A 7,671-nucleotide genomic window follows, 5' to 3' on the forward strand; every position below is an offset into this window, starting at 1 on the left:
GTCGTGTTTTATTTTATAGAAGAATGACTGAACTGTTGTATCTGTTCTGAACCGGATCCTCAGACGTAGAACGTCGGACGAGCTCTGGAAGCGTTTCCTCCACGACGTCTCCGATTTGTGATTTAAGGTGACCCGTGGAAACCCGAGACCCTGGAAGATAATCGGTTGGGGGGCAGATGAGCCGAGTTGAGGTCGAGACAACACACACACACACACACACACACACACACACAAAGCACTCAAAGTCAAAGTGGAGCCGCTGAAGAAAGTTCTGAGTGGAAAGTTAACCGAGTGAGACAGGAGCTCCTAATAAATATACTCTCCTTCCTCGCCGCCGCCGCCTCCCCTCTTCTCCTCCTTTCTGCCCCCTCTCTTTTCAAATTAACCGTGTGGCTTTAATACAATGTGTGTCATGCAGGTTGCCCCGGCGACTCTTTGATCCTGTTTTCCAGTCTCTGCCTCTGGGGCAGACGTGCTTCTCTTCAGTCTGCTGCACAGCGGCTCTGGAAGCTGCTGCAGCTCTCTGAGACAGACCGAGGGCCGCCTCCCTCTTCCTGCCGCTCGCACTTTGAGTCCTCTTTATCTCTCCTTACCGGGTTTTTTTATTGGGTGGTGGGGGTTCATTCAGGTTCTCCCCATCTCCCTCTCTCTCTTACTCGCTCTGCTTCCCTTTGGTCACGCCGAAGCAGCCCTCCCTCAGCATGGGCGTCCAGGACGAGGCCAGGAGCGAAGCAGCCCTCCTGGGAGAAGAAAAAAGGGTCTCACTCTCTCTCTCACTTTCACTCATCCCAGAAGAGATGCATAGATGCTCTCCTCCACTGAACCTGTACCTGTGTAATTGCTGGCATCTATCTGTTCTGATCAGACATGTTTCTCCCTCTCAGTGAGGCTCACGGATAACTTTCTGCAAAGCTCTGTTATCGTACTGATCCAATCCACCGAGCCCAAAACGGCGATGGGTACAGGATCTCAAGAAACAATTCAAGTCTGTGCAAGTCCATTCTTAAAAAAAAAAGATGATTCCCTAAAATGAATGGTAATTTATGGCTGCCTGGAAGGGAGGAAAACCAATTTAGAAATCTCACAAACTATGGCAAGCCTAATTGTTGGCAGTGATATAAAGTAAAAGGTGTGATTTGTAGCACACACAAAAAAAAAGGGTGGCGAACACATACAGGCACGGCCGAGGGGAAGAAGAGCGTGCACGTGAAGAAGAGCGTGCACGTGAAGAATGAACGAGACAAAAGGTGAACTCAAAGCTGCTGCAGCCGCCGGCGCAGTTCATCATCGTTTGTCTTCTTGAGTTTTGATTTCTCTCTCACATGAAGAGCGCCGCATGTACGTCATCACCGGTCTTCTTTGCATTAACGACCTGGTTACTGTGTGTGTGTGTGTGTGTGTGTGTGTACACAGTACAGTACACACATCACAGCCGGTGACATCACAAGGAATCTTGTGCGTATCGGGTTTGAACATCAACAATCAGGGTCTTGCTTGCAGGGGCGGAAGTGGACTGACCGAGGAGTGAACCGAGCCATGTGGGTTTTATTTCACAGAATATTATCCTCACACTTTTGCCACGTCTCTTCCAGCTCGACCTCACTGCTCTGCACCCCAATGACGACAAACGCTGTTCGTTGAATACTAAATCTGCCGAGAGCCAGACGTGTTTTACAGAGGTTGAAATATCAACCAGAACTAAATGTATCGGCAGTTTTAACCTTTTAAAAACAACCTATTTTTAGGCCTCTGCTCGAAAATGTCATACCCAAACTAAAAAAGGTGTTTCTCTGCAACTACTGGGGCTGTTTGAATAGTTTTGATGTTATAATAAAAGAGTATAATGTGTGTTCAGATGTGTAAATATCAGTCTATTTGTTGCTGGTTATGAGTAAATGAAGAAGTGAATTATACCGTTTTTATAGCAATATCTGCCATAGAGCTCCACAGTTTTCAAGTATGTTACATGACAGATTTTAGGAAATATTTCCGCTCCTTTAGTTCTAAATGAGGGACGTTGCATGAGCCAATGTTCTGCCAATTTGTCCGCAGGTCAAAGGTTGAGTCAGAATCCAGCGATCAAATTCATCCGCTTCCACTTAAATTCCCGAGGAGAAGAAGAAGACTTTAATAGAACACAATCACAGCGGTGAATGTTTAATAAAGCACAGTGGAGCCAGTTTTGGTTCCAGACTTTTTGCTTCTTTCCCCTGTGCTTGAGTCATCATAGGAACCCCAAATGAATTCCAATACTTGTGTTTATTGTATGTATTTGTTCAGCAAAGTCTTGGGAAAAAAAATGTATATCTGCAAAAAAATCACTTAAAAAAGATATTTTGATCATAACTATGAACATCCAGCACGATATGAGCAAGATTTCCCAAAAATGCCTCCTTGAGCGGTCACTGAGTTTTTCAAACTGTATTATGGCGCCCTAACAACAGCCCACATGCTAATAAGACAGCTTTTTGGAAAGAGTAGGACCTAAAGAATCGGAATAGAACACAGCATTTGGGTGTTCAAAGGAGTTTCAGTCAAAAAACTGTGTCGTTCGGTTAAAAAATGGAGTTTACGTAAATACTTAAACTTAACGGTTACTTGAATTATGTTATTATCTCCTCACAAGGGTTGCGGTATTGTAGCAATTTAAATGGAGTTAAACAACGATGTGGTTCCGGAGATAATATGTTGTTGTTGTTTGTCTGATAATAGGCACAGGGGGGGTTTTAACGGGTTAAAATTGTGTTTGCCCCTTTTGGTCGGGAAGCATTGGTGCCATCTTACATGTTGAATATGTCGTGCGTGCTGGCATACAGTTCTGAGGAGAAAAAGTACACCGCATACATTATAACGACCGGCCAGAAGTCGGTCACGCCCGACGGGGTGAGTGAACCCTGGGAGCTCTGAAGCAAACACACCACCCGACTTTCTGTTTACAAGACAAACACAATGCGTGTTTTCTTAAACCCTGCAAAGAATGCCCTGTTGTGTGTGTGTGTGTGTGTGTGTGTGTGTGTGTGTGTGTGTGTGAGTGAGTGTGAGTGTGTGAGTGAGAGTGTGTGAGCATTTCGGCTGATAAGACCCTGCCAGGAGGTGGAACAGATGTTTGCCCTGACATCCATCTGGGCCTCGTACCCCTGCTCTGCCCTCCCACAGACAGATACTCCACGTGGGACACACACACACACACACACACACACCCTCCCCCTCACAGCGGGGGGGCTTCAGCGGTGACACAGCTCTGACATCGGGCCTGGACGTGGCTTCCATTGCCGGTACATGTGTGCGTTATCAGACCGGACCTCCGGGTTCAACGGAGGTGTTTCCTTCTTCGTTTCAACACACTCTCTCTCACTCACACACACACACACACACACACACCCCTTTGAAAAAACAAACACAAGTGACGGAAATGCTTCGATATGATGTAAGCCAGTGAGGAAATGTTCCCTGGACCGTATAATCATTTCCAGATTTGTGAGATGATTATCTCCAAAGAGTCTGTACTTGACGTGCAGCTCGACTGGTTAGTTTTTGTATTATTATTTATGCTGAAGGTGTGAGAGCCAAGCTGTGGATGAATATCTGCACCGGTGATGAAGCAGGTTTCCTCCTCATCCACAATGATGACTTTAAAATGTATATCAATCTACTTTTTGACACTTTCGTTCTATTATCATTAGCATTATTAGATAATAACATTTTTAAAACACTAGCTCATGGTGCATATCACACATCATGAATTAAAAACCGGGCCTGATATTGATTTTTCCCCAAACGAGCAGGTGTCTTTCTCTTGTTTTTGTTTTTGTTTTTTCCCAGCTCTGTGTTCTCAGATGTGCGGTCGTGGATTCCTCAGAGCTGACGTCCCCGTGGCGCCCAGCGGCGTGCACGTGGTGCACGTGGTGCACGTGGCGCCCGCGGGTTTCTGTGGTCGAGTTCTAACGCTAACAAGACCGAGTCCTACAGGTGCGGCTCCCCCGCCGGGCAGCAACACGCCACAACCATTATCGCGGCTGATTCATAGTACGCTGGAAGCCTGTCTTCCCAGTGAGTCACAGAGGTTTTTATTTTGTATTTTTTTAGATACTCAGATACTGCATTTTCAGTTTTCAGTTTGCAAAACACAAGATTAAATTAAAGTACTGACTAATCCGAAGGGGAAATTGAGGATGTTGGACAGCTGTCAACGTCATTTCTTTCCAATTGTTCCTGTTACGACGTGAGAAGGCCTCATAACCCTGAACCACTGACACAGGACAGCTCATCATCACTTGTGAGGACACTTCTTTTCACGTGAGAACACACAACGCGTCTTATTTCTCGTCCTCTCCAAACTTCCTCCATTCATCAATCTTGCTGGACGGGAACTTTTTTGCCAATTTTCTCTCTTTTTAAACTTCTTTTCCCGGTTCTACGTTTGAGCAATGAATACGTGAAAACTATGAATTTAACGAATTTCCACAGTAATCACCCCTCTGTAAAAACAAAAAAATGCTTGGGCTTTGATTGATTGATGTTGAAACCAGATCTAAAAAAATATTGTTTTTACTTAAAAAAATTCTGTAAAGAAATAAAGTCTAATTTTTTTATTATGGATTCATTACTGTTTGTGCTGTATTTTACGAGGTAGCTAATTTAAACTACTTAATAACATGTTGGGTAGTTTAATCTGTAACAAAGTATCACATCGTATATTTTGTACGTCTCTAAACGAGTAGCTACACACATTAGCCTCTGAAACGCCGTGATTGTTTTTTGTGATGAGCTGAGATGAATACGGTCCCCGTAGGTTTCCCGCGTATGTTCGTCTGTTAAAGGACTTCAACTTTTGTCCTTCGAAAAAGTTGAGGAAACCACGCTGTGCAATTCTACTCCGGGGCCTTTGTGGCCACCTAAAAAACGCCTCTTGTTTTTCCTGCGTGTTTGAATGCCTTTTCTTGCTGGGTGACTTCCGTGGGATTCCAGCGGGCTTGTCACTCAGATTGTTTGTCCTGGGGACGAGATCCGTGTGAGTCCCGTCTCCCTTCCCCTTCTTCCTCGGGCCCAGAGTGCTGACGGAGTCCCCGCATCCCAGGTGGGCCCCGCACATCAAAACAAGAGGGATCGCGGCTCTTGGTTTTCAGACAAACATCACTCACTTTCTTTGTTGTCTGAGGGACAGGGGGGCACGGCGGTTTATCTCCAGAGGATCTCCCCCTGCTATCGCCTTCCACCGCCCCATCCCACAGGAGCCGCTAAAAGCAAATGTCAGTCAAGGAGAAGGCGTTGCATTCCTGCGAGGGGTCAATTAGTGGTGGCCACCGGGAGCATCTGGTGCATCTTTGGAGAATCTTAAGATTTTTTTTCAAAAGATCAATTCTCCTTCCCGTGCTTTTTAAATCCCCTCCGTAGGAGCGAGCGCACCTCTTGTGTTTTGAAGATAGCGGCCCCGTTCTTTCCCCAGCATACCAACCCCTCGCTGCCCGGGGGTCAGGCTGCTGTGAGTTATTTGACGCTTGCGCCTGATTCACGACGCGCCACACATGAAACCCATTGCTCTCTCGGGCCGTGTGATGGGCTTCCAGCAGCAGCAGCAGCAGCAGCAGCAGCAGCAGCAGGGCAGCAGCTCCCGACCCGTCGCCTGCAGGCCCGTGAGGAACGTGGTGTCTCTGGAGTTTTATGAGCGCGACCGTAACCGGTCTAGACTCGACGCTCCGTTTACTAGTCCCCGTCCCACTTGTGTCCATCAGACGTTTCACCTTTTTTTCTTTAAACCAGTGCTTCTCGCCCCTGAAGACGGGACGGGCGCGAGGCTTTGACCGTCCCTTTTTGTGCACTTGTAGAAATCACTACCCTGCCAGCGAGAAGCAGGAAATAACAAAGAGAGGGTGAGGGATGACATGCACTGCCTCGCTCTGCCAGCGTGTGCAGAGTACAGCTGTGCTTCAGCTGGCGCCGGCTTTACACCAACGTCATCGTGAAGCACAACTTCTTTTCACAACTATTTTATACACAAACACAACGCGACTAAAGGCCTTTCCTTTAGTCGCCGTCTTCGGTCATGACCGTTCCCTTAGTACAGGTTTCTTACGCTCATGGAAAACCTGGAACATTTTTAAAATGGTTATTTCCAGGCCTGGAAAAATCCTTGAAAAAAAAAAAAATCCCAAAAGTTTAGGAAAAGTCATGTAAATGTGTTATATTCATGTGTTCATGTCGTCCATTTACGCTGAGTTTGAAATAATGAATATGCTTTTAAAAGAAAGACGCTCAAAATATAAGCAGGCATACATACAGGCATCTATATAAATGTTTATTCTTTTAATCAAACTATTGTCTCATTCATTTGTCATTTAAGGTTTACTGTATGCTTTGTGTTCTCATTGGTAGTTTAAATACTACATTTACTCACTTTTTACTGTTTACACCCAGATTTCACAACATGTTTGGTCATGGAAATCTGGTTAAAAGTCATGTAATTTGGTTTAAAATCCTGGAAATTTTGTTTAAAAGTCATGGAATTTTGTTTAAAATCATGGAAATTGTGTTTAAAATCATGGAAAAGTCATGGAATTTTGTTTAAAGTCATGGAAATTTGGTTTAAAATCATGGAAATCCATTGGTCAGAGTGTGTATGAACCCTGTTAGTAGCCACAGGTGATTATCCAGTCGCTAATTCGTAGTAAACACTTAATTGTCGCCTATAAAGTCGGGCCTTTCCTACATTATGGTCTGTTTTGGTGTGCTGCGTGGCAGCGAGCCAAACACCGTAGGTGGATTAGCTCATTCCCAATCCAAACAGTTTACGGGGAGAGCGGCTCCAGTGACGGCATCGTGTGGGCAGCTTGCAGCTCTCAAAATACAAACGTTGCGTGTGGAAGCGGAAAAAAAGCAAAAGGAGAAAAAGAAAAATAGAGGAAAAGTGAGTCCTTCACAGGAACAATCGAGTAAACACGGGGCGCTGCGCAGAGAGCGAACACCTGTGTTTTACCAAAGCGTTTTTCCTGAGCTCGATCGCCGCCGGGAGCCATATTTGGTCGAGTGCAGAATGAAACTCAACGCACCAAACGCACCCTGACTCAGGCTGAAGCTGCAGTCGGTCACAAGAGAGACCCGAGTGGAGAGGAGGGCGATGCAGCTCTGCAGACACAATCACTGGGTCACATAGTGGGAATAAGCTGGGAGCCGGAGCCAGGAATAGAGTTTAAGGTGTTGAGAATTAGGGTTAAATGTCAGAAAGGTGAAGCAAGAGACCAGTTTAGATTGTCTTAGGGAGTTATCTGTAAGGAGCTTTCGGAACAATTGGTCAACTGGCAGCTAGAATACTGACTTTCTATTCTTTTGCAGTGCTGGACGCCGTATTTACCAAATCTGACCCCGGACTCCTTCGTTTATTTATTTTAACGAGTTCACTCACAGTTCTTGCACAAGCAGAGAACAACACGTTTTGACTCAGTTCAAAGAGAACACACCAATAAAGTGCAGAGATTATATGAAACATTATTAAGTGTTTTAACAAGACAGTGCAGGACAAAACCAACCCCGGGCTTAAGAGCACAACATATAATAAAATAGTAATAAACAGTTTCCACATGACATCAGCTCTTCTTTTTTGGGTCAATCTCAGAATGATGAAATGCCTCCGGATCACATGACTCTGTTTACTTTTGTTCTGAGCATTGAGCCTAA

This window comes from Taurulus bubalis (genome assembly GCF_910589615.1).
Source record: "Taurulus bubalis genome assembly, chromosome: 8".
NCBI lineage: Eukaryota > Metazoa > Chordata > Actinopteri > Perciformes > Cottidae > Taurulus > Taurulus bubalis.